Source organism: Anabrus simplex, chromosome 7 (genome assembly GCF_040414725.1).
Source record: "Anabrus simplex isolate iqAnaSimp1 chromosome 7, ASM4041472v1, whole genome shotgun sequence".
In the NCBI taxonomy this organism is placed as follows: Eukaryota; Metazoa; Arthropoda; class Insecta; order Orthoptera; family Tettigoniidae; genus Anabrus; species Anabrus simplex.
The window spans coordinates 292,477,067-292,504,859 of NC_090271.1; the positions used below are offsets into that span (position 1 = coordinate 292,477,067).

General features: G+C 43.2%; 1 protein-coding gene and 1 pseudogene across 1 annotated transcript in view; both read left to right on the forward strand.

Annotated features, from left to right (window-relative positions):
• The window catches only part of ena (enabled), a 393,478-nt gene that overhangs the window by 61,663 nt on the left and 304,022 nt on the right, over nt 1-27,793 (forward strand). The window lies entirely within an intron of this gene.
• LOC137501515 (histone-lysine N-methyltransferase SETMAR-like) lies at nt 9,600-14,571 on the forward strand (annotated as a pseudogene).

The following is a 27,793-nucleotide window of genomic DNA, read 5'->3' on the forward strand; positions in this document are numbered from 1 at the left end:
TTTTGTCGTGTAGGCCTTAAGCATAGTCCCATTTGGGATCACTCTAATCGATGTGATCACTCTGAGGATATAATGAAGGACAAAATCAGGTTGCTGTGACAGAATTCCCTATTTATATCTTCAGGATTGATGCAGAGAGACAGCCCTCAGTTCACGGGCGACAGCTTCGTGTTAGGATTATGATGTTGAAACACTTTGAGTTAATTCTATTTACTCTCTATCACTATCAGTCACTACTGATCTGCATATTTAAAGGCAGTCGCCCAAGTGGCAGATCCCCTATCTGTTGTTTTCCTAGCCCTTTCTGAATGATTTCAAAGAAATTGGAATCCCTTAGTAAGTTATCCCAATCCCTAATTCCCCTTCCTATAAACGAATATTTACCCCAATTTGTTCTCTTGAATTCCAACTTTATCTTCATATTGTGATCCTTCATACGTGTAAAGACATCACTCAAACATATTCGTCTACCAATGTCATTCCACGCCATCTCTCCACTGACAGCTCAGAACATACCACTTAGTCGAGCAGCTCGTCTTCTTTCTCCCAAGTCTTCCCAGCCCAAATTTCGCAACATTTTTGTAACGCTACTCTTTTGTCGGAAATCGCCCAGAATAAATCGAGCTGCTTTTCTTTGGATATTTTTCAGTTCTTGAATCAAATAATCCTGGTGAGGGTACCATACACTGGAACCATACTCGATTTGGGGTCTTACCAGAGATTTGTATGACCTCCCCGTTACATCCTTACTACAACCCCTAAACACCCTCATAACCATGTTCAGAGATCTGTACCCTTTATTCACAATCCCATTTATGTGATTACCCCAATGCAGATCTTTCCTTATATTAACACCTAGGTACTTACAGTGCCTCCTCTGCGAACCATGTGACCTTACCGCGGTGGGGAGGCTTGCGTGTCCCAATGATGCAGATAGCCGAGCCGCAGGTGCAACCATATCGGATGGGTATCTGTTGAGAGACCATACTAACGAATGGTTCATCGAAAGGGGGGTAGCAGCCTTTCGGTAGTTGCAAGGGCGGCAGTCTAGATGATTGACTGATACGGCCTTGTAATAATACTCAACATGGCTTAGCTGTGTTGATACTGCTACACGGCTGAAAGCAACGGGAAACTACAGCCGTAACTACCTCCCGAGGACATGCAGCTCTCTGTATGAATGATGTACTGATGATGGCTTCCTCCCGGGTAAAATATTCCGGGGGTAAACTAGTCCCCCATTCGGATCTCCGGGTGGAGACTACACGAGAGGGGGCGGTCATCAGGAAGATGGATACTGACATTCTGCGAGTCGGAGCGTGGAATGTTAAAAGTTTGAATCGTTGTGGTAGGTTAGAGAATCTGAAAAGGGAGATGGATAGGCTAAAGTTAGATGTAGTTGGTATAAGTGAAGTACGTTGGCAGGAAGAACAAGATTTTTGGTCAGGTGACTACCGAATTATCAACACAAAATCAAACAGGGGAAATGCAGGAGTTGGTTTAATAATGAATAAGAAAATACGGCAGCGGGTAAGCTACTATGACCAGCATAGTGAAAGAATTATTGTCGTCAAGATAGACATCAAACCAATGCCCACCACAATAGTGCAGGTCTATATGCCTACTAGTTCAGCGGATGATGAAGAAATCGAAAGAATATATGAGGAGATAGAAGATTTAATACAATATGTAAAAGGTGACGAGAATCTAATTGTGATGGGAGACTGGAATGCAGTGCTAGGCCAAGGAAGAGAAGGTAGTACAGTAGGAGAATTAGGATCGGGACAAAGGAACGAAAGAGGAAGTCGGCTGGTTAAATTCTGCACTGATCATAATTTAGTCCTTGCCAATACTTGGTTCAAACACCACAAACGACGGCTGTATACGTGGACGAGACCTGGAGACACTGGAAGGTATCAAATAGACTTCATTATGATAGGCAGAGATTCAGAAACCAGGTGTTGGATTGCAAAACTTTCCCAGGAGCAGACGTGGACTCCGACCACAACTTGTTGGTCATGAAATGCCATCTGAAGTTGAAGAAATTGAAGAAAGGAAAGAATGCAAAAAGATGGGATCTAGACAAGTTGAAAGAAAAGAGTGTGAGGGATTGTTTCAAGGAACATGTTGCAAAAGGTCTAAATGAAAAGGCTGAAGGAAACACTATAGAGGAAGAGTGGAGAGTCATGAAAAATGAAGTCAGTAGGGCTGCTGAAGAGATGTTAGGAAGGAAGAAAACATCAACTAAGAATCAGTGGATAACTCAGGAGATACTAGACCTGATTGATGAACGACGATAATACAAGAATGCTAGAAATGAAGAGGGCAGAAAAGAATGCAGGCGATTAAAGAATCAAGTGGATAGAAAGTGCAAGGTAGCTAAAGAAGAATGGCTGAAGGAGAAGTGCAAGGATGTCGAAGGCTGTATGGTCCTGGGAAAGGTAGATGCTGCATACAGGAAAATCAAGGAAACCTTTGGAGAAAGGAAATCTAGGTGTATGAATATTAAGAGCTCAGATGGAAAGCCGCTTCTAGGGAAAGAAGACAAAGCAGAAAGATGGCAGGAGCATATCCAACAGTTGTATCAAGGTAAAGATGTAGATAATTTGGCTCTGGAACATGAAGAGGCTGTTGATGCTGATGAAATGGGAGACCCAATTTTGAGGTCAGAGTTTGACAGAGCTGTGAGTGACCTAAATAGGAACAAGGCACCTGGAATTGATGATATTCCCTCTGAATTACTGACTGCCTTAGGAGAAGCCAGCATGGCAAGGTTATTTCATTTAGTGTGCAAGATGTATGAGAGAGGAGAAGTCCCATCTGATTTTTGGCAGAATGTTGTTATACCTATTCCCAAGAAAGCCGGTGCTGACAGGTGTGAAAACTACCGCACCATTAGTTTAGTATCTCATGCCTGCAAAATTTTAACACGTATTATTTACAGAAGAATGGAAAAACAAGTTGAAGCTGAGTTGGGGGGAAGATCAATTTGGCTTCAGAAGAAATGTAGGAACACGTGAAACAATCATGACTTTACGTTTGATCTTAGAGGATCGAATCAAGAAGGACAAGCCCACGTACATGGCATTCGTAGATCTAGAAAAGGCATTCGGTAATGTTGATTGGATCAAGCTATTTATGATTCTGAAGATGATAGGGATCAGATACCGAGAACAAAGAATTACCTACAATCTGTATAAAAATCAGTCTGCAGTGATAAGAATCGAGGGCTTTGAAAAAGAAGCAGCAATCCAGAAAGGAGTGAGGCAAGGCTGCAGTTTGTCCCCTCTCCTTTTCAATGTTTACATAGAACAGGCAGTAAAGGAAATGAAAGAGAAATTTGGAAAGGGAATCACAGTCCAAGGAGAGGAAATCAAAACCTTGAGATTTGCCGATGATATTGTTATTTTATCTGAGACTGCAGAAGATCTCGAGAAGTTGCTGAATGGTATGGATGAAGTCGTGGGTAAGGAGTACAAGATGAAAATAAATAAGTCCAAAACAAAGTAATGGAGTGCAGTCGAACGAAGGCAGGTGATGTAGGAAATATTAGATTAGGAAAGGAAGTCTTAAAGGAAGTAGATGAATATTGTTACTTGGGTAGTAAAATAACTAACGATGGCAGAAGTAAGGAGGACATAAAATGCAGACGAGCACAAGCAAGGAAGAGCTTTCTTAAAGAAAAGAAATTTGCTCATTTCAAACATTGATATCGGAATTAGAAAGATGTTTTTGAAGACTTTCGTGTGGAGCGTGGCATTGTATGGAAGTGAAACATGGACGATAACTAGCTCAGAAAGAAAGAGAATAGAAGCTTTTGAAATGTGGTGTTACAGAAGGATGCTGAAGGTGAGATGGATAGATCGAATCACGAATGAAGAGATACTGAATCGAATTGGTGAGAGGAGATCGATTTGGCTGAATTTGACGAGAAGAAGAGATAGAATGATGGGACACATCTTAAGACACCCAGGACTTGTTCAGTTGGTTCTTGAAGGAAGTGTAGGTGATAAGAACGGTAGGGGTAGACCAAGGTATGAATATGACAAGCATATTAGAGCAGATGTAGGATGCAATAGTTACGTAGAAATGAAAAGGTTAGCACAGGATAGGGTGGCATGGAGAGCTGCATCAAACCAGTCTATGGACTGATAACTCAACAACAACACTTACAGTGATTCCCATCCCTCACCTCCCACAGTTCCGGATTGCCAGAAACTGGGGAGAGAAGGTATGTATGTACAGGACATGTTCTCCTCGCGCCACTATTCCGGCTTTCAATTGTACTGCAGGGGAGGTGAGCGTGAGCCATCGCAGTGGCAGATAGCGCCGGCAACACAAATTGCGTAACCCACCATAGTGGCTTGCAGCAGTGAAAATGTTGAACAGGCACATTATAATGTTCCTCATATGTTGAAATGCCTATACATTTTTCCCGTTTTACTATACGCAAGTATGTATGTCTGTCTACCCTTTAGACCCGTATCTGATGAGCTAATACCGGGACATGTGGCGTAACTAATCTTATTTGACAGTACCTGGCTTGATTTTTCTGTTTGTAAATAATAATAATAATAAAATGGCGTATGGCTTTTAGTGCCGGGAGTGTCCGAGGACATGTTCGGCTCGCCAGGTGCAGATCTTTTGATTTGATTCCCGTAGACGACTTGCGCGTCGTGATGAGGATGGAATTATGATGAAGACGACACATACACCCAGCTCCCGTGCCAGCGAAATTAACCGATGATGGTTAAAATTTCCGACCCTGCCGGGAATCGAACCCGGGACCCCCTGTAACCAAAGGCCAGCACGCTAACTATTTAGCCATGGAGCCGGAAAATAATAATAATAAACTAAACACCCTTGGTGGAATTCTGAATGTGAACGTGCCTTGAAGGAACGAAAAGAAGCATTCCAGAAATACAACAGCAAGAAATCACCAGAAAATCAAACATATTTCGGTGAAACTAGAAGATGAGTAGCCAAAATCTTCAGGCAGGTCAAGAGAAAACACTTGAAGCAACAACTGGACTCGATTGAAGATAACTTTCGTAAGTACGACGTACGAGATTTCTACAGGGAATTCGGAGGACAAGTCCGTGGGTATGCTCCTCAAAACCTGGCTTTCAAAAGATCAGATGGAAAACTTGCACTCAGTAACCAGGAAAATTGTCAGGAACTAGCACTTTACTTCGCTGATCTCCTCAACTGTCCAGAGCCCCTCACAAGATTCCCTCAAGAACCCCCAAGGCACACTTTCCCAGAATCTCCACCACCGACAGAGGAAGAAATCCGCGGCCACATCCTCAAACTTAAAAACAGTAGGACCTCCGGAGTAGATGACATTGCGGAACTTCTGAAAAATCTTAGACCTAACTCCTCCAAGGAACTCACTCAAATCATGACAGAAATCTGGCAATCGGAAGAATTACCTCAGGACTAGAAGTGCGCCCTCATCCACCCATTACACAAAAAGGGAGATAAGACTGACGTGAACAATTACAGGGGCATTTCTCTTCTCCAAGTGGCAAACAAAATTCTTTCAGCTTGCCATTTGAAGAGAACGCAAGAACAACTTGAACAAAGTATTGGCGAATATCAAGCAGGCTTCCGCCCTGGTCGCTCGTGTGCAGAACAAATATTCAACTTGAAAGCAACACTTAAATACAAAGCACTGAGGAACAAACCGGTCATCTGCATTTTTATTGACTTCAGGAAAGCGTACGACTTGGTTGATCGACAGTCTCTCTTCGTTATTCTTGAGAAACTGGGGCTTGATTCCAAGCCCCTCAACCTCATCAAGGCAACACTCACTGACACTATCTCCAAAGTTAAATTCATGGGGGAGATCTCTGAACCATTCTCGATTAAAACTGGCGTCCGACAATGTGACGGCTTATCTCCGCTTGTTTTCAACCTTGTCCTAGACAAAGTCATCCGCGAGTGGGAGAAGGCATTGAAAGACATGGGATACTGGCGCCCCATACGACTAGTACGACTCGAAGATGGTATTGAGATATCATGCCTCGCTTTTGCAGATGACCTGGCCATACTGACAGATGATGTAGTCACAGCCGTTAAACAAAGTGAAACCCTTAGCGAATGTGCTGGTAAGGTTGGCCTACAAATTTCCTTTGAAAAGACCAAGTTCTTCTGCTTAAAACTTGACATCCAAAATTTGAACACATCAGCCGAGTACCACACTTCAAGTACTTGGAAGAAATACTTGAACCAGCGGGAGGCGAGAAGGCTGCCCAGAAAATTCGCCTACAAACATTTCGGAAAGCCTACGATAGGGTTCACAACATATACAATAAAAAGTGCTTGTCCCGCCATGGAAAGATCAGACACTATAATACAGTAATCAAGCCCGAAGTCTTATATGCCAGCGAGACCCTTTCACTAAATGGGAAAGGTGACCTAGAAAACATTTTAAAAGAAGAAAGAAGAATCGTGAGGAAAATTCTCGGCCCCCGAAAAACAGAAGATGGATATAGACTGACGAGGGAACGGTACTAAGTCGGACGGCGAATTTCGATTTGATTTTTACATATTCGTGAAGGTCTTTTTAAGCTGAACCAGGTAGTGGAAGTCTAATTTTTCGCTGGTCCTTTTTAAGGGGCCATTTGGGAGCTCAAAGTTGGCGGTGAGCGCCCTGAATTGTACAGTACATGCCGGCACACGTCAGCGCTCACAGCCAGCGGCTGTCTTGCCTCGCTTTCCCTCGCCACTCCTTCGGTTCTCCTCTGTTCCCCACCACATACGGCTGCCTACAGTTGTGTACACGGGATTGCGGGTGAAAACTGACGTTAGTTGGGGCATTTTATTTACAAATATGAATTCATTATGGAATAAATAAACAATAAAAATGGTTTACAAATCACTACTTAACATACAAATAGTACATAATCAAATATTATCTGCATCATCATGACATTCAAAGTGTTCAAGAAATGACTTTATTCTAAACACAGTCTGGCATTGGTTCATTGTTCATGGCATTATGGTGAAAATCTAACACAAAATGTCAATAACAAAACACAAGACAACAATGTGCGCACCTTATAAACAAAAAATGGGTACAATCATTTACAGCGCACTTTTTATCAGTCAAATCATGAAAATTCGTTTGCGAGACAGTATGAAATTGTGGCATATTGTCATTAATGGAATAACCACCCGCTTTCCAACCACATTTCGGCATTGGTACAAAACAGTCAGCTTGTAATTGGTTATGCGCTAGTATTTGACTAGCTATAATGAAAAGTCTGTTTTTGGGTTTTAATTTTACTGGCCTTGTAAATTCCTTACCCGGCGAATGTTTTCCATTCGACGGACTAAACATTTTAGTTGTCAGAAGGCTCCAAGCCACACGCCTGGCAAAGATACGTAGTTCCTTTCGCTATGTATCAATTTGTACATGTTTGTTCGTCAGGGATTCAAGTTGTGCATTTTTGCCCTGGCCACTGAATGAATCTATGAGAAGATGATTTCTTCCGTCTTCCTGTAACTGCGGATGGAAAACGTTTTGAAACCAGTCACGTACATGCCCCTTCCCCATTTTCCCGAAAGATGAACAATCAATTACGACATATTTAAAGGCATCCATGTAGGCTCTGATACTTTCTTGTACTCTAGGTCCAAACTTTCCATTAATTTCTTGGAAAACGATCAAGAACAAATGTCTCATTTCTCCGGCTTTAGAAACGTGATATTGCACTGTGTGGGAGTGCGTAAAACAATTTCGGCAAACAAGCGTAGCAAGAACGTCTTTCACACCACGAAAATCATAACTTCACTGTGTTGCCATTTCGTACTCAGATCGGGACTGGTCCGAATTCCAGATATTGGCATCCGGGATCTCTTTCTTTTCTTGCAGTTCATTAATGAATGTTACAAACTTTTTAGCCACTTCGTGTCGTACTTCGTCTGTTTTAAACGTTTCACTGACTAGTTTGGTTACTTTTCGGAACCGAATTTTCAAACGCCTTTAAAGGTTTGTCAAGTATGAGTCGCTTTGGAGAGAGTGTTTTGGGCAATACAACTCTCTACCCTCACCAATCCAACGCTCAGTGTCCGATTTTGTGACATATAAATAACGCATCCTTGCCCTGGTGAACTCTTCTTTCACATAAGCTCGAACCATTGCATATTTCCTAATTTCTCCATTCTGTTGAACGTGGTTGACGATTCCATAAATTTGTCTCCGAGTCTTCTTATACTTCCGTACGGCGTACATAGGTCTTCGTTCCTTTATTTTTTGATAGCCTACATGTCCAACAATTATTCGGAATCATAATCTTCCACTGACTTACAGAGTCTTTCTCGGCCATCACAAGATTTATCTTCGTTAAACTCATTTCCGTGTTTGCGTTTTTTCGGTGTTTTTATCCCTTCCTCAACGCCATCTTCGTCTTCTGAATCAACGAAAACGGCTTCATCCTCCTGAATAAATTCGCATTTTCCCTCCAATATTGCATCAAAGGTTGTCTTTATTTGTATATACATGATTTGCTCTTCATCAGAAAGTCCTGTAGCTTCCTGAATATTAACATCGTAGGCATTAATAAGAGCTTCAATAATGTTGCAAGCGGCCATAACAAAGTAAAGAATTCAATGCGATCTCCTGTATATGGAATAGCCATCAGTCGTGAAGAACTTGACCGAATAGAATAGGACTCGCCGTCTCATATACACAACTGTTGGCAGCCGTATGTGTTGGGGAACAGAGGAGAACCGAAGGGACCGGGCGAGTTGGCCGTGCGCGTAGAGGCGCGCGGCTGTGAACTTGCATCCGGGAGATAGTAGGTTCGAATCCCACTATCGACAGCCCTGAAGATGGTTTTCCGTGGTTTCCCATTTTCACACCAGGCAAATGCTGGGGCTGTACCTTAAGGCCACGGCCGCTTCCTTCCAACTCCTAGGCCTTTCCTATCCCATCGTCGCCATAAGACCTATCTGTGTCGGTGCGACGTAAAGCCGCTAGCAAAAAAAAAAAAAAAAAAGAACCGAAGGAGTGGAGGGGGAAGGCGAGGCAGGGCCAACATGTACTGTACAATTCAGGGCGCGCACCGCCAACTTTGAGCTCCCAAATGCCCCCTTAAATAAAAAAAAATAAAAAAAACCAGCGAAAAATTAGACTTCCACCACCTGCTTCAGCTTAAAAAGACCTCGAATATGTAAAAATCAAAACGAAATTCGTCGTCCGACTTCGTACCGTTCCCTCGTGAGGTCACGCAAAGTGACAGAAGAGCTTTCCAACATTGCAGCTGACATCCGCAAAAGACGTCTGAAATTATACGATGTGCATTCAAGTTCTAAGGCCTCCGATTTTTTTTCTCCAGACTGGAAAGAAATAGAAACATGTGCATTGTTTTAAAAGGAGCCCGCGTTCGTTGTCAAAACGTCACAGAGATGGCAGCACTATACGACAGATGGATTTTTAGCGCCGGCCGCGAGAATGAGCACTGTTTTAGATACTTAAAATGGCGACGTTTTCCTTACGTGAACAGCGTGCAATCATTCGTTTTTTGAATTTGCGTGGTGTGACACCAATTGAAATTCATCGACAGTTGAAAGAGACATGTGGTGATGGAGTTATGGATGTGTCGAAGGTGCGTTCGTGGGTGTGACAGTTTAATGAAGGCAGAACATCGTGTGACAACAAGCCGAAACAACCTCGGGCTCGCACAAGCCGGTCTGACGACATGATCGAGAAAGTGGAGAGAATTGTCTTGGGGGATCGCCGAATGACTGTTGAACAGATCGCCTCCAGTGTTGGCATTTCCGTAGGTTCTGTGCACACAATCCTGCATGACGACCTGAAAATGCGAAAAGTGTCATCCAGGTGGGTGCCACGAATGCTGACGGACGACCACAAGGCTGCCCGTGTGGCATGTTGCCAAGCAATGTTGACGCGCAACGACAGCATGAATGGGACTTTCTTTTCGTCGGTTGTGACAATGGATGAGACGTGGATGCCATTTTTCAATCCAGAAACAAAGCGCCAGTCAGCTCAATGGAAGCACACAGATTCACCGCCACCAAAACAATTTCGGGTAACCGCCAGTGCTGAAAAAATGATGGTGTCCATGTTCTGGGACAGCGAGGGCGTAATCCTTACCCATTGCGTTCCAAAGGGCACTACGGTAACAGGGGCATGGTACGAAAATGTTTTGAAGAACAAGTTCCTTCCTGCACTGCAACAAAAACGTCCGGGAAAGGCTGCGCGTGTGCTGTTTCACCAAGACAACGCACCCGCACATCGAGCTAACGTTACGCAAACGTTTCTTCGTGAAAACAACTTTGAAGTGACCCCTCATGCTCCCTACTCACCTGACCTGGCTCCTAGTGACTTTTAGCTTTTTCCAACAATGAAAGACACACTCCGTGGCCGCACATTCACCAGCCGTGCTGCTATTGCCTCAGCGATTTTCCAGTGGTCAAAACATACTCCTAAAGAAGCCTTCGCCGCTGCCATGGAATCATGGCGTCGACGTTATGAAGAATGTGTACGTCTGCAGGGTGATTACGTCGAGAAGTAACGCCAGTTTCATCGTTTTCGGGTGAGTAGTTAGTTAGAAAAAAAATCGGAGGCCTTAGAACTTGAATGCACCTCGTATGGGCACGTCCGCAGACTGCCGGCAAGTAGACTGACACACAGGATTCACACCTACGTAGAACATCTAAAAAATACTCCATGGGTACTTGAAGTGAAGAAGGATCTGGAAAAGGCCCAGATGAACTGAAATGACACCGCGGACAGAAATCTCTATAGGAAAAAAATTAATGGATGGAAAGTGCAACCAGAGAACGAAGTGAAAAAGAAGACTGGAGCAAAGTGGACAGATGAATGAAAAAGGATCCACGGAGAAAGGATGAGAGCAGTTTGGCAACTCGGAAAAAAACAGAATGGTTATATCTTTGCGTGATCCATTGGGTCCATACGCACATAATAATAATAATAATAATAATAATAATAATAATAATTCATTCCATTGAAAAAATACATAAAATTGCCATCAAAACGAGACTTCAAATCTCGTATGAGAAAACTCAATACATGGAAGGAGCTTCACGATATTTAGATCGACAACGTATGATAACTAAATTCGGCAAAATCTTTTAGGTGAACCAATTCAGATATTTGGGAGAAATTATTCATCCCTCTGGTCTAAACCGCGAAGCAAATAAAGAAAGAATTTCCAAATTACAGAAAGCTTAGAGGATCACTTGGAACAGGTACAATAAAAAATTAATATCTCGGAAAGCAAAACTTAGACACTATAATACAGTAATCAAACCTGAAGCGTCATATGCTTCAGAAACCTTAATCATTGGTGGCGGGTCTCTAACCCAAGACGTAGAGAAACAGGAAAGGAAAATTTTAAGAAAATTGTTTGGCCCAGTTTGTATGGAGGGAATATGGAGGAAAAAATCATCCCAGGAAATATATAGTCATTCTAAAAAAATATCTCTCACTTTTCGGAAAAGACGATTGAAATTTTATGGACACATTAGCAGAATGAACAGTAACAGACTAACTAAAATAATTCTCAACCTGGCCCTTTAATCTAAAACCAAGAACAGCTGGATTCGTGAAATTGAAACAGATCTCCAGGAAATCAACATCTCGGAAGACATTATACAGGGCAGATGTAAATTCAGAACCAAAATCGACAATCACCAGTTTGAAGACAGACCCAATAACAGAGCCACTATAACTTCGACAGAAGAACGAAGGAAGCAGCTCAGCGAGTGGATGAAGAGATTTTGGGAGGAGGAGGAGGCCAACACATCAGCTAAGCTGGTTCAATCGAGCTCCTAATTATGGCATAACGATGTAAAAAGATAAGTATATGTATTGAAATGGCGTATGGCTTTTAGTGCCGGGAGTGTCCGAGGACTTCGGCTCGCCAGGTGCAGGTCTTTCTATTTGACACCCGTAGGTGACCTGCGCGTCGTGATGAGGATGAAATGATGATGAAGACGACACATACACCCAGCCCCAGTGCCAGTGAAATTAACCAATTATGGTTAAAATTCCCGACCCTGCCGGGAATCGAACCCAGGACCCCTGTGACCAAAGGTCAGCACGCTAACCATTTAGCCGTGGAGCCGGACAGTGTATGTATTAAGAGTAACTATACATTATATTATTATGATTATTATTATTATTATTATTATTATTATTATTATTATTATTATTATTATTATTATTATTATTAATTATTCTATCAGTCGTTAACAAGTATGATTGTCTTCTAAAGGTAAAGTTCAAATCACATTGACTTCTTTGATGGCTGTAATATCCAGTTCTGGAACTACAGACTCTTCACGATGTTGCCACACGGTGTCTTGCGTAGCCACTGGTCGTTGAGGGTTGATACTTCTGCTATTCATACGCTCTTCCCTAGCATTACGTAGCGTAACATGCCCTCCATCCGGAGGATTTGTTTTTAGTGCCAGCAGATCCACTTGTTGGAAAACCTCCGCGTTCCCGTCGTAGGAGGAAACTCCGCTGTCAAAAAGCGTCCAGAAAGCTCAAGGCGTTACATCACCTCGTCACGCACGTCGACCATTCTCCATCTTCGGATGGAGATGAAGATGGAGATGTTCTTGTAGGTTAGAAAGCGTCTCGCCACTTAAAACGTAACGCTTTTTAAGTATTCCACACTGTGGGTGGCACTATTACAGTGGAATTGTAACGGTTATGACAAACATCTTACTGAGCTGCGCCAGATAATCAGTCAGTTCGCGGCGAGTATAGTCTGTATTCAAGAAACTAATCTCAGACCAAGTGCTCAAACGGTCCTAAGAAATTTTAGTCGATACTCGACGGAAGGGGATTTTACTAACCAGGCAGTGGCGTATACTGAGGGTTACTAAGGCTATCGGTGAAGCCCAACCCTTAAATGAGAACGATGGAAATCTAAAGCACATAATTTGACAGTGTTCCATTTACAAAACTTGAAAGCAAGGAGAGAAAACGTCGCACGTATTTCTGAGAGTAAGGCATGCGAGACTGATCTGCAGCCCTGGCTCTGCGCCCCTCTCCGCTCAACCCACCTCTCGCAACTGTCCGATGGATGCGGGGACCGGGGGGATAGTTGTGTTAGGTTTCGCTCCGTCAAATTGACACTGCTAACGAACAACCATGAGTTACTTACTCATCGTATATACTTCCTCACCTCATACCTCTGACTTTAATTATATACTGTAGATGGTGGTATTTCACTCCCGTTTACTTCTACATCCTTGTATAAAAACTCTGCTGGGCTGCTGGTAATATAGTTTTCTTTTTATAGGTAGATCTGCTAAAATGAAATGCAATCTTTCAGGTTTAGTGCTTTTTTTAGTTGGAATCGAACCCATGAACATGGGTCGGATGCCATCACTGATCTCCCTAGGAAGCTGATAAAGTGGTGAACCACCGCTGGTAATGTTGTATTATTCAAAATGTTAATTTAATAATAATAATAATAATAATAATAATAATAATAATAATAATAATAATAATAATAATAATAATAATAATAATAATAATAGAACATGGCATCTGTATAGACTTGGTGATGACCTAATGAGGATGAAATGAATGGCGAAGACGTCATAAACACCCAGTCCCCAAGCCAGAGGAATTAACAGTACGAGGTGATGATTTTGAGAATTGAACCGGGACCATCGGGCCAAAAGCAAGCATTCTATCCATTTAGCCTCAAAGCTTAGAACTTCAATTTGCTAAACCTTAGGCTACCATCTCCACTGATCAGGTGTTGATTATTGACAGTAATTGAGGCCAGGACAGTAGCTTGTGAAACGGCCTTGACAACACAGCAAGCTACTCCGTTTGCTATTGGCTGCACTAAACCAACCATCGAAAAGGGTTAACCTGAGTCTAGTGGTAGCCAACGTTTTGATCCCAGCATACGCCACTGCAACCGGGCTTCTGTTGGCGTTGGTATTTTCACTCGTTCTGACATCTATAGCGAAGCGGTTCCATTATAAATATTGCTGGAAGCAGCATCGTTACATGTTTCGTTTGCAATGTCTCTCACCAGGCCTGCCCCTTAATATCACTGATGTAATTGTTCTTAATAGATCAGCTCCCACCTTCTTTCCTTATTTTAACACCCAGCAGCCATTATGGGGCTCTGAAATGGCTTGCCCCAGAGGAGTGGGGTTGGAACAGTTAATAAGAGAGCTGGATTTATGCATTTTGAATACCGGTAAACCAACACATTTCAGCTTAACGCACGGTACCTTTTCTCGCATTGACGTTCGTCTATACAGCTGTGCGCTCGGTCCCCTGCTTCGGTGGGATGTACGCGACGAACTCGCTGACAGTTACCATTTGCCATTATTCTTAATTTGTTGAAACAGAAATCCATCGAGGCTCCTCGCCGATGGATTCTTAAACGTGCTGATTGGCCAAAGTTCACACCACCAGCTGTCTTTAACGACGCGAATTGCCGGAGCGTAGACGACGATATAACTTGTATCATACAAGTTATTCTCGCTGCTGCTGCTGCTGCTGAGGAGTCCATTCCGTCTTTTTCTGGGACTGGATGAAAACTAGTTCCTTGGTGGAACGAAGAGATTGCAAAAGCTATAAAAGAACGACGTCGTACTCACAAACGCTATCGTAGACAGGCTGCTGTGGCCAACTTGGTAACATTTAAAAATCTTCGCGCTAAGGCGCTAATTCTTATTCGATAGAGTAAGAAAGCTTCATGGACAGATATGCGTTGTCCATGATGTCACATATACCGTCATCTCAAATATAAACTGGCCTGATGTGATATGACAATGGAAAACCACGGAAAGATAGTGAAGTTTTACATTCGGACATAGCCATGTGGTCGCTAACTTAAAATCGTAGGCCTACCCGCTTACTGCTATGCTTTGTATCTACACCCATAACTTTCTGGTTGTTGCTTCATATGCTTTGAACTTTTACGGTTGCACCCTGTGCGTTCTAATGGCATTTTAGATTGCCATAACTGTGAAAGTGGACTGTAATCGTACACCATTAAACCAGGGAGTAAAGCAAGAGTTCCAGCTGAAAAAACAAAAAAACAAAAAGGCTTCTTTAGAACAATTTCTGGAGTTTCAAAGATGAGGTGAATGAGATATGAGAGTAGCGTTCTCTGGAGGTCTATTGAGAAGCTGAATATCTTTTTGACCACGTACAAAGAATGACCGTTGAGAACATATATTCAGAAACATATTACGACCTTTAGACTTAGAAGGGAAAATAAATGCGAGCCGTTATATTAAAAGATTGAATTAACAATAGGAGCCAGTCCGGCCCTGCGGTGTAGGCGCGACGCGTCCGCCTGTCACCCGGCGGGCCCGGGTTCGATTCCCGGCTTGGTCAGGGTTTTTTAATTGTAAATGATTAATATCCCTGGCCTGGGGACTGGGTGTTTGTGTCGTCCTTAACGTTCCTTTCCTCACATTCAACACTACACTTTCTCTATTCCAATTACACGCAGGTTCATATCACATGGTGCAAGTAGGGGTAAAAGATTATAGGTCGACGCCCCGAACAAATAGCATTTAAAAAAAATAGGAGCCGCAGCAAGCCACAGAGCCTATGCTCGAAAGAAGATAGAATGAGAAGGAAATCAAGAATTTGCCAAACAGTGGGCCGGCAGCCTGTCGGAGAGAAGGAACCAGCGTGTGATCGATATGGAACTGAGCGAGTGAGACCTGCGACTGGCCCCGCCTACAGCACCCCAAGAAGTGCGACGATATTTCCTCCCACTCATTAATTACAGTAGTCTTCTGTTGTTTGGCACCCGGATCTAGTTAACCCAGCCTCCGTTCATTGAAGATTAACAGTGCATGCATACAAAATATATTACTATGAGCACTTCGAACACACAACCCACTGGGAAGTTAGACTGATCTACTGCACGTCATACTGTATAATATTGTATTCTTTGCTTGTTTTTGTCTGTCTTATTCTTTGTCACTAGTTCAGGAAACAACCTGTTGTTGGACTTATCCTGATTCCCCCATAATATCTGATATCTGTAAAACAGCGTCTGTGTGTCCATTTTACTGTTAGCGCCGATTACGTTTTTACAAAAAAAATTGGGTGGGGGGTGGGCGCATTTCAGATATTTAGGGCAGAAAATGTCATTACTGTATTTCTTTTTTGATGTTCTTTCCCAGATTACCAGGTTTACCCCTCCTTTCCGGGTGGGTAGGTTTCCGTATCCGGGTTACTCGAAGCTCTTATCTTCCGATGTTAGTTTGCCTCGGTGATAATATGCTGGATGGTTTGCTTAGAGGCACTACAGTCACAGTTGGGTTGATAAGTTATTTTCCATTTGTAGTGGAAATCTGCGCATTTACAATGGCTCGGTCGTATCCTGTTAACACTAGACCAGGTTTTACGAGGAAACTCAAATCCAGGTGGCAGCGACGAACCATTTTGTGGTAGAGTGGACTGAGGCTCGGTATTTTATCTTCCATGTCATTCTTTAGTTATGTTGAAGTCGGTATTCTTAAATTCTATTGCAGTTCTTATTGGTGGATTTCGAGATCTTAGACGATTGAGATGGACTTCAGCGATGTCGCCATGTATTTGTAATTAAGGAATATTAATTACCTACTTGAACTTCTTGAGGTCAGTAGCTGCAGTCGCTAAGTGCGGTCAGTATCCAGTATTCGGGAGATAGTAGGTTCAAACCCCACTGTCGGCAGCCCTGAAAATGGTTTTCCGTGGTTTCCCATTTTCACACCAGGCAAATGCTGGGGCTGTACCTTAATTAAGGCCACGGCCGCTTCCTTCCCACTCCTAGCCCTTTCCCATTCCAGCGTCGCCATAAGACCTATCTGTGTCGGTGCGTCGTAAAGCAACTAGCAAAAAAAAAAAAAAAAAAAAAACCCAACGAACTTCTTGAGGAGAGCGTTTTTACATCGAAGATCTGGTGGGGAAATATGGGTGACGATAGGTAGACAATATGTAGGTGAAGATCGTATATCGTATTGTACCAGGGATGATATAAATCGTGGTGTTGGGCTGCGTATATGTGAGGTTGCTGTGCGGGCTATTCAACCAAACAGGAGCACAGTACTCAGCAGCCGAAAACACAAAAGAAGGTGTGAATCGATGTAAAGTTAATGTTAACCCAAGTGGTACCAAATAATTTTTTTGAGTACGTTATTGCGACTTCTTATTTTGAATTGGATGTTACGAATGTGTTGTCTAAACGAGAATGTTCCATCTAAGGCGACTCCTAAATATTTAGGGTATGTTATGTCTTAATAATTGATCACCAATGTACACCTGCAAATCTTTATTAGCCATCTTGTTGTTTACATGTAAGCAACATAGTTCTGTTTTGTTGGCATTAGGTGTAAGTTTCCACAAATTAAAGTACTGTGCGACCTCTTTGAAGTCGTCCATTAGGGTCATCTCGGATTTCTCGAACCTTGTAGCTCTGGGTAGCAGTCGCCCAATCATCCGCATAACCGAATTTTCTTGACAGTGCGACAGGCATTGGACCCCTGAGGAAGTCCATAATTTAGTGATCTTTTGGTACCCACAATATTCCCCATATGTAAGTGGAAAAGTCTTTGGCTTAGCATGTTATTCAAGAGCCGGGCAGTCATCTTACACAGTATCACTTTCAGAAACTTGAAGAGTAGGCCACCCTTCCAAACTGTACTATAGGCTGCTGTCAAATCAATACAAGCCACCGATGTCTTAAGTTTTCTATGCAATTTGTAAGATACATTATTTGGTCTGCAGTGCTTCTGTGCGGTCTAATCCTGCCTGCTCCACTGGGATTTTCTTGAGTATCTCTGGGTCAGTTCGATTGAGAAGGAGCCTTTCTAGTGATTTTTATATGTTACACTAAGCAGGGCAATGGGGTGATAACTCTCTAGTTTATCGCTAGCTTTGCCTTTCTTTAAGCTGGCTATAATCTTTGCTTGTTTGAATAACTTTAGCAATTGGCCACTCTGTAGGATGGATGTTCGTGGAGAAGGTGGACAGCCATACTCGAACTCTATCCCCACAATGAACGATACATTCTGGGTGAATACCATCCGCACCTGGTGCTTTGCGTGGCGTGATATCAGCAATTCCAGTAATTATCTCATTTGCACTAAGCGGTCCAAAATGAAAGTACAGTGGCGACGTCAGTGATTTTGCTCATGCATTTCTAGAGACAATTAGTTACGTAAACAACCTGAAGATATAGTTTGTTTTCCAAAATTATGTACGTATGTATTGTAAAGCCATTCGCTGAATAAATAAATTAGTTTGCCTATACAGGTGTAAGGTTCTTATGGAACAATATTTTACTTCTTTCTTCACAGGATCATGGGTAATGGTCTGGGATAGTAATGCACTGCAGCAAGCTACTTGCAGCTATTTTAGAAGGTTAATGTTTGAATGTATAAATGTTGAGTGTTACAATTAGTTGGTGTGTGTTTAGTCCTCTCACACAGGACCGTGTGCATTTGTAGTGCGCGGGAGACGTTTTCACCATCCCCCTTGTAAGTCACTGTGCAGGGGGCGACCTCGGTGAATGTTGCTCAACTGTGAATGTAAGTGTGGGTACCCTCTTACCGTACCAGTGTTGCAATATAGGGGTGCTCTTACTGTACCCATTGTAGACGAAGGCGAAAATTCTCACACAACTACCGAGGAATACAGCGTTCACCCATCCAGTGGGTGACCACGTTGGATGTTGTATAACTGTTAAGTTCGACTCGTGACGTTTTCTTAGTATTTAATTTAGAATTTGCCTCGGTTGCCGCTTAGTAGTACCAGTGCGTCGCGATGAGACTGGTTAAAGTTGCAGAGCCAATACCATCGTCCCTGGTAGTTTTGGTGGTGATGGTGGTGAGATGCGTAGATCCAGTACACTGGGTATGTATTGTTTGGGGTTTTCGTGTACTCCATGTACACTGGTGGAAAATGTAATCCCAGCACCAAGAAGACATTAGTTTAAAGGAATGCAATTTAGGATAAGCAGTTGTCTAGGTAACATTTATTTGATTAAAGTTGCCAGGTCACAGGTTCAGTTATGCGCGAGAAGACATGGGGTGGTACATTAACAACCACTGTAGTCGCCATGATTTTGAATGCAAGCATGCAAACGTGCATGCGTTGTGTTGTACAGGTGCCGTATGTCATTTTGTGGGATGTAGTTCCACGCCTGTTACACTTGGTCAGTCTAATCAGCAGCGGTCAATGATGGTATTGGATTACGCTGGATTTGCCGTCTCATAATGTCCCATACGTGCTCATTGGGTGAAAAGTCTGGTGGTCTCGCAGGTTAAGTCCTGATCGACACTCTGTAGAGCACGTTGGGTGACAGTTGCAGTTTGAAGACGAGTGTTATCCCCTTGGAAAACACTGCCTTGAAATTACTGCTAATGAATACCAGCATAACAGGTTCAATCATCATTCTGACGTAGAAATCAGCTGTCAAGGTTCTTGGTATAATGACGAGAGTGCCCCTGCTGTCGAAGGAACTCGCTGCCCATACCATAACTCCTGGTGTTCGTCCCGTGTGTCGACGAAGCAGACGGTTTGGTACCAAGAACTTACCTGGCCTCCTTACCAACATCCGACCATCACTGGCTCCGAGACAGAAACGACTCTCATCTGAGAACACAACAGGTCTCCACTCCGCCCTCTAATGAGCTCTAGTTTGACACCACTGAAGTTGCAGATGACATTGATTTGGAGTTAGTGACGTGAACATAGATTTTACCTGCCATCCGAGAGGTGCTTGGAAATGAAAGATTTTATCAACAACAAGATGGCGCCTCGCCTTACTACCACAGACATGCCAGAACGTACTTGGATGAAAATCTACCTGGACGATGGATAGGTCGAAAAGGAGTTGAGTATCCACCGCGGTCTCCAGACGTTACACTTCTTGACTTGTACCTATGGGGGACCTTGAAAAATGAAGTTAATCCACAGACGCCAGTTACACTGAACGAGCTACGAGAAAACATCGAGTCGTCCTGTGCATCTATCACACTGGCAACACTGACAGCCGTAGTTTGGTCAGCAGTTCAGTGGCATCGACGTTGTTTGGTTGTTAATGGGGGTCACTTTGAACACATAAAATAACCATCCCCCGTGCAAGAACTGTAACGGTATGGCATTTTGTTCCATTAATATTGACTATCAAAGAGTACTGACCATTAAAGAGCGTCTACATTTTCCTGGACCCTCTGTATACAGAGTGTATCAGATCTACGGTATACCGACAGAAAAATCAGGGATGCTCTTCATGTTAAGAACGATGGTACAATCGGATTGGTGGGGTGAAAATATTTTCGAGAAAATGAGGTTACTTAGTTACTTCCGGGCGCGCGATTCAAATTGACAAACAGGCTCTGCATGTTACTCTGCGTCAGAGGAGGGAAGGGAAGAGAGGGGAAGTGGGAGTTAGAGGTAATGCTCGGTGCAAAAGTTTCTCGTTCGTTTCGCCTAGTTTCTTCCCAGCTCCAGCAGGCATTGTACAGTTTGTTCTGCACAAATTTACTACTATGCAAACCCCGTAGAAAGATGAGATGAGCTTGTACCGAGAACACAGGCAGCTTTCCAAGTCGTTCGTGAGATCACACTTCCTGGAAAGAGTCCAAAAGTCACTACTACGCCGTTGTGAACTGTGCATCGTAGTCGGATGGGGGTATATTCAACATCTACTGTAATCAAACCATTGGGCGTTTTGTTTCCTTCGTGCAGTATTTCATTCCATTTACAATGTAATGAGTGGAGGAATACACAATCGTGAGGTGGCAGCGTTGCATCTTCGAAGAGCATGTTAAATAATTAAGAACGTAACTGCGTCCAACAGACGAAAGGAGAAACGATCTGGTGCATTACTTGACTGACAAGTGTGTTTTAATTACTATGTGTGCAGTGACGCTGTTTAGTAAACGAACTGTGGATATTGCTTGTGAGAGACAAGGTTAATCCTGTGCGAATCCAACGAGGAAACTTTGCATACGCGCGGAGCATTATCTCTTATGTCCTTCGTACACCCCATTTCCTCTCCCTCTCTTTCTCTTCCCTGTAGCGGCTTGTGCTCTGGCGAACACGGCGATTTCGTCAATTTGAATCGCGCGCCGGGAAGTAACAGCGTAAGCTCATTTTCTCGAAAATATTTTTTTTCTCCGCCAATCCGATTGCACCATCGTTCTTAACATAACATGGAAAGCTTCCCTGATTATTTTGTCGGTAAAGTTTCGATACATCATGTATTCTGACTATCGCCTTAATATACCGATCATTAGGAAACGAGGCTGCATGGTTCCCTTGCAGTTTATGCAGCTTAGTTTCTGCTCGGATACCTGGCATTTAGTGTGTTGATGATTGGTGTCATCTGTTGTACCACATTTGGTGCGGACAGCTCGACGCCGAGTGGTGTAGCCACTGACAGTTTTAGCACTGTACTTCTGAGGTGGCATCGAGTGATATTCACCTTAGGCTTTGGGGCTGGGGTTTTGCCCGTATTCCGAGTCTTTGTCTGTGTGAGGGGTTGTTTAATTGTTTTGTGGTTCGCTGGGAGAGGGGAGGTGGGGATGTTGAGGAGAGACCCACTTAGTAGTCTCCCTCTGGCAGCCTCGTTGAGAGGTTTGTGTTTTTGGAACTGGGGTTGATTCGGTCACTTTTCCATTTTCTGGCTTTGTGTAGTTTTTGTACTCAGAACCCTAATTATCTGAAAACATTTATTTTCTTATTGTTGTTTACGGGTAGTTTGGGGCGTTTTAGTGTGCTTGTGTGTCGCGTGTGTGCCTGTTTGAGTATGCTATCATTTTTTTTGGTAGTAGGTACGGAGGGATTTTTGTTCGAGGGTCGAATCTAAGGCGTGCATGACCTTATTTTTGAAAAATATGTTGATTATGCTGTGGTTATCGTATTCCTTTATGTCGGCGATTGTTGTGTCGATTAGGGGTTTAATGACAGTAAGAATTAGTTTTTCGGTGTTCTTGTGACGTACCCGCTCTTGCACCGCAGATGGGCGACAGTGTGACGTGCCGGGTCACCTTAATTTTAATATAAATAAATACTCGCTCATTTCCCTCTCCATAAACAATATCCTTTGGGCGCCAGCCTTCAAACTTATGGTTTGAAGATGGTAGTTGATAATTAATGATAATAATAGGTAATGAGACTCTAAAATACTCCCAGAATACTTACAGAATACTAACCATTAAGTACACACTAACCTGGAAACTAAGGGTTATTGATCAGAATTTATGGAAGTACCAATTAAAATAACTTTATTAGGATGATGAACGTGACGGCATGTTTACGAAAACTGAACTTACCGAAACAAAAGAAAAATTGAAGAAAATGAACGGTTACGCGGAGACCTGCAGTAATTTAGGCCATTAGCTCATTATTTGTAGATTCCTCTACCTGGACACGTTCGATGATGTAGGAGCTGTTTGATGATCCTCTCGTTCAGCCGTTGTCATCTCTCGTAGCAAGTACCAGTCCTATTTCCGATTCGTGCATTGCCCACTAATTGGACAACGACTTTCCTAACTATCACTTCCTATATTACTCATTACACAATTTCAATATCAAAACTACCTTGGGTTACGTTCATTCAGAGAATACACTTGTATTCTTCCGTATTACAGAAAGTAGCGTAACTACAAAAATACATAACAGAATTTATCCTGTGTTACATAAGTCAAAACCGGTTTCTCGTTAATTTTATCTCTCGTTATTGAGATATCCAGCTCTCAATGAGAGTAACTTTCAGTGGTGCTCTACTCAGATGCGAAATGAACTTGTAAACTACAGGGAGAACTTCCTCTTCTTATATTAAGAACGACGAGAGAGACCTTTTTCCTCTATCATCATGGCCATCAGACGCTAAGTGGTACAGACGCTAAGATATTAAGATGTTAAGAAGCCTAAGACCTTCAGCAGTTCAGCTATTAAGACCTCCTCGAGCTCTTGTTGTTGATGTATATAGGCTCCAAAATTTCCCTCCATCTACCATATCACAAGGTCCAGTAAGATCTGATGTTCTGTCCCTTCTCCTATCCAACGCTGTATATCCATCATCTTGTTTCGTAAAGTTCATTCACATAGGTTGAAATTTCGCGGGCTTTCTAAGCATCACGTAGCAAATTATGAGTTAACAAGTTCTAACTGTCTTTTCAGACTATGGAGGGGGCTAAACAATTCTGCAATCTCAATGATGTCCTTATCCTGGTAAAGGGCTAAAGTTTAACATGGCGTGTCCGGTCGCCTAACCTCAGGCTACTGGAAATTTACTGCAAGCTATTAACACGAGTGATGTAATACCTTACTCAGGACTCAGCTAGTTCAGATACAAAGAAATGAGATGATAATGTGAAATAGATGACTAAAAACCCTATATATTAGCATAATCATTTAGAATGACCTACCACAAATTAAATATATACAACTTTCCAATTAATTCCACAGTATGATAAATTTATGTGCACCGGGCGAGTTGGCCATGCGCGTAGAGGCGCGCGGCTGTGAGCTTGCATCCGGGAGATAGTAGGTTCGAATCCCACTATCGGCAGCCCTGAAAATGGTTTTCCGTGGTTTCCCATTTTCACACCAGGCAAATGCTGGGGCTGTACCTTAATTAAGGCCACGGCCGCTTCCTTCCAACTCCTAGGCCTTTCCTATCCCATCGTCGCCATAAGACCTATCTGTGTCGGTGCGACGTAAAGCCCCTAGCAAAGAAAAAAAAATATGTGCATGCTGTGATGTTCAAAACATCCACATTCGTTCAGTAAAATATAGGAGGTGAGGGAGGCAACATTGTAAGGTAGTCTCAGTAAGGGAGAACAGGGTTTTAATTTTTTTACAATTGGCTTTACGTCGCACCGGTACTGGTAGGTCTTACAACGACGATGGGATAGGAAATGGCAGGAGTGGGAAGGAAGCGATCTTGGCCTAAATTAAGGTACAGCCCCAGCATTTGTCTGGTGTTAACATGTGGAAACCACGGAAAACCATCTTCAGGGCTGCCGACAGTCGAGTTCGAACCCACTAACTCCCGAATACAAGCTCACGGCTGCGGGCCCCTTACCGCACGGCCACCTCGCTCGGCAGGGTTATTTGTAATGTGGTGTGTGGGAGTGTCATATAGGTCGTTTTTGGTTCCGTCGCGGGTGTGGGGCAGTAAATTTGGGTGATGTGATTCAGGGATGTCCGGTACATTGATTTCGAAATATGTCGGAGTTGGGGTTCCAGCTACTCAATCCACTGATTGGTCCCACCTCCTAGCCGTCACTGATCTTAAGGGGAGGGGTAAGGTAAAAGCAGTGGGGTGCGGTGAACATATTCATCACCCCAACTGCAAAAAAGTTTTGTTAAATAAACAATCGTAGCCCCACTACACTCTCTAAAGCCAACATTACCCTTTTATAAGGCTGCATTTTTCGTGGAAAGGTCTACCTGAGAAAGAACTTTCAAGAATATTTTCAACCACACGCTCGCACATACTTCCAAATTGATATTCACGGCAATGACGACACCATAACTTAATCTATAGCAGATTTTAAACAATGTGCTTACAGTTTCATCCGGTGACGCCTCGTGATAGTACATTCATGGTTTACACAAAAATACACTGGGACTAACTATTTGTTTTTTTACTTAAAAAGCCTAATCTATAATAATCAGCAAAATTTAACTGGTATTTTCCCATCGTTGAAGTTTTATAGTTTCACTCGCATACTGAGTGTAGGCTACGTGCATCAACGACAAACGAGGGAAAATATTTGTCACGACGTATAACACACTTTATATTAATGATCAATGCCACAGAACTCACAAAACCTTCACCTATAATCCTAGAAGAAGATTACAAAAATTCACTATATACCACCATCACCAACAACCATTCGCTCTTAACTCTGTGTTCATGCTGGGCAACCTAAATACTTTTCTGTGGCTATCTGAACACATTCTACACGTGCCATGAATGAATTGATTTCGTATACTGGCTCTATTTTTATTAGCAAGACGATGTGCAAGTGGCTATACTGTTAAGATGTTGACATTTTTTCTTGCAATCTCTAGTGTGTGGCGCTGAAGACTTCGAGTGTCAAGTATTTTAAAACCAACACCCCTTACTTAAGCTAGCTGGCCTGTCGCTGTAAATTGAAGTTGGGAGAGGGGGAACAGCTCCGCCTCGAGGAAGCTTCAAGTGCATGCGTCACCCAAGCGACCTTAAATTTCGCTGGGGGTAGCTCTATCGCGCCGGCAAGGAAATGCAGCTGGCTGGAGAAGCTGAACTGCGGTAGTGCGAGCGGATTTTCGAGACAGCTGTACTTGGCTTGGTTTAGATTTCGCAATTTTTTAAACGTTATAAAAAATGTTCTAAGGAATAATAAGAAAATGTTAATACAAAGTTCTTTACCCCAGCAGCGCTGGGGCAGATATGGTTCAGTGCCCGCTACTGGGTAAGAGAGAGAGAGAGAGAGAGAGAGAGGATGCGCGCACGCGCTGGAACTGTCAAACGCACGTTGTGGAAAAGGCTTGCATAGTCGCGCGGCGACTTCCCTACTGTATACAGTAGTGATGGGTTGCGACTGGAATCGCGAAGAGTCGATTCCATATGCCTGGGGAATCGGGTACCCGATTCCAGAATCGATTCCGAGGAACTAGTAGCACCATCTATGATGCAGATACGTACACACGTGCAGCACGAATGTGTTATGTAAAAATGTGAGTTCGTTCTGGTATAACCAGGTCACTTTACAAGCCATACCTGCTCTCATAATAGTGTCCTAGAGTTATATACTGTAATGCGACTGTAATTTGATAAGAAAATATGATTCTCTGTTTGAAACTAATCAAATTGCATGGATTGTAAACAAATCAAAACTTGTATGGGGATTATGACAATATAACACTACTGAAATGAAATGGCGTATGGCTTTTAGTGCCGGGAGTGTCCGAGGACAAGATCGGCTCGCCAGATGCAGGTCTTTTGATTTGACTCGCGTAGGCGACCTGCGCGTCGTGATGAGGATGAAATGATGATGACGACACATACACCCAGACCCGTGCCAGCGATATTAACCAATGATGGTTGAAATTACCGACCCTGCCGGGAATCGAACCCGGGACCCCTGTGACCAAAGGCCAGCACGCTAACCATTTAGCCATGGAGCCGGACATAACACTATTATTTCAACAAAATACATTTGTACTAAAGAGACAACCTTAACTAATGTTAAGCTGTGATGAAAACAAAAATAGTAATTATGACCGTTCCTCATAATAATATTTAGCAGTAGTATGAACGTGTCCGCCTCTGTGGTGTAGTGGTTAGCGTGATTAGCTGCCACCCCCGGAGGTCCGGGTTCGATTCCCGGCTCTGCCACGAAATTTGAAAAGTGGTACGAGGGCTGGAACGGGGTCCACTCAGCCTCGGGAGGTCAACTGAGTAGAGGTGGGTTCGATTCCCACTTCAGCCATCCTGGAAGTGGTTTTCCGTGGTTTCCCACTTCTCCTCCAGGCAAATGCCGGGATGGTACCTCACTTAAGGCCTCGGCCGCTTCCTTCCCTCTTCCTTGTCTATCCCTTCCAATCTTCCCATCCCTCCACAAGGCCCCTGTTCAGCATAGCAGGTGAGGCCGCCTGGGCGAGGTACTGTATCCCCGACCCAAAGTCTGAAACTCCAGGACACTGCCCTTGCGGCGGTAGAGGTGGGATCCCTCGCCGAGTCCGAGGGAAAAGCCAACCCTGGAGGGTAAACAGATTAAGATAGATAGATAGATGAACGTTCTTTCTTCTTCTTCTTCTTCTTCTTCTTCTTCTTCGTTTTCTACCAGTTTTCCCACATCTTTGGGGTCGCGGGTGCGAACTGAATAGCACAGGTTGATTTGGCCCGGTTTTACAACCTGATACCCTTCCTGACGCCAAACCTGTATGGAGGGATGTAATCACTGTTGCGTGTTTCTGGGTTGGTTGGTTGGTTGGTTGGTTGTTTGGTAGTATAGAGTGTTGTCTGAATATGAAGAGGAAAATGTTGGGACAAATACAAACACCCAGTCCTCGGGCCAAAATAACTAATCAGAGGCGTTTAAAATATCCCACCCGGCCGGGAATCGAACTCGGTACCCTCTGAACCGAAGACCTCAACGCTGACCATCCAGCCAATGAGTCGGACAGCAGTACGGAATGTTCATTGCAAATTAAATGTAACGGAAGACAGGTATGCTACGAAAAAAGTTGTGTACTTATTAAAAATGTGACTTAATTCCACAGACTGTATACGTTTATACTAGCAATATTTGAAAACCACATTAGAAAAATACAGTATAAGCATTAATAACAATGTCGATTGTTACACCCAGTGTCGAAATGTGTAATGTGATTTCCAGACTACGGTACCAGGATAAATTGTTATTTCATTATTATGTGGCATGATTCATTCGTGACAACCAATAAGACATTTCACTGTATACAAAATAAATAGTAAATATTGCACGTTCGAATTTGCCCCACTTATATAGGGAAGACTCACTCTAGTGAGTTCGCCCAACACACACTGGTGACGTTATCGGGAACCGATTCCTCGCATGCGACATTCAGTGCGATCGCGGAGTCGTAGGAACCGATTCTCGCGACTCCAGGCGTCATTCGCGCACATCACTAGTGTACAGTTTACACTGTAACCCGCAACCGGACACTTCAAGAAACGCAATTGTACTGTAGCTGTACTTGTCAGTACAGATATAACATTCCATCGTCCAATGGCTTTAGGAGGCAACTGCTGAGTTTTGCATG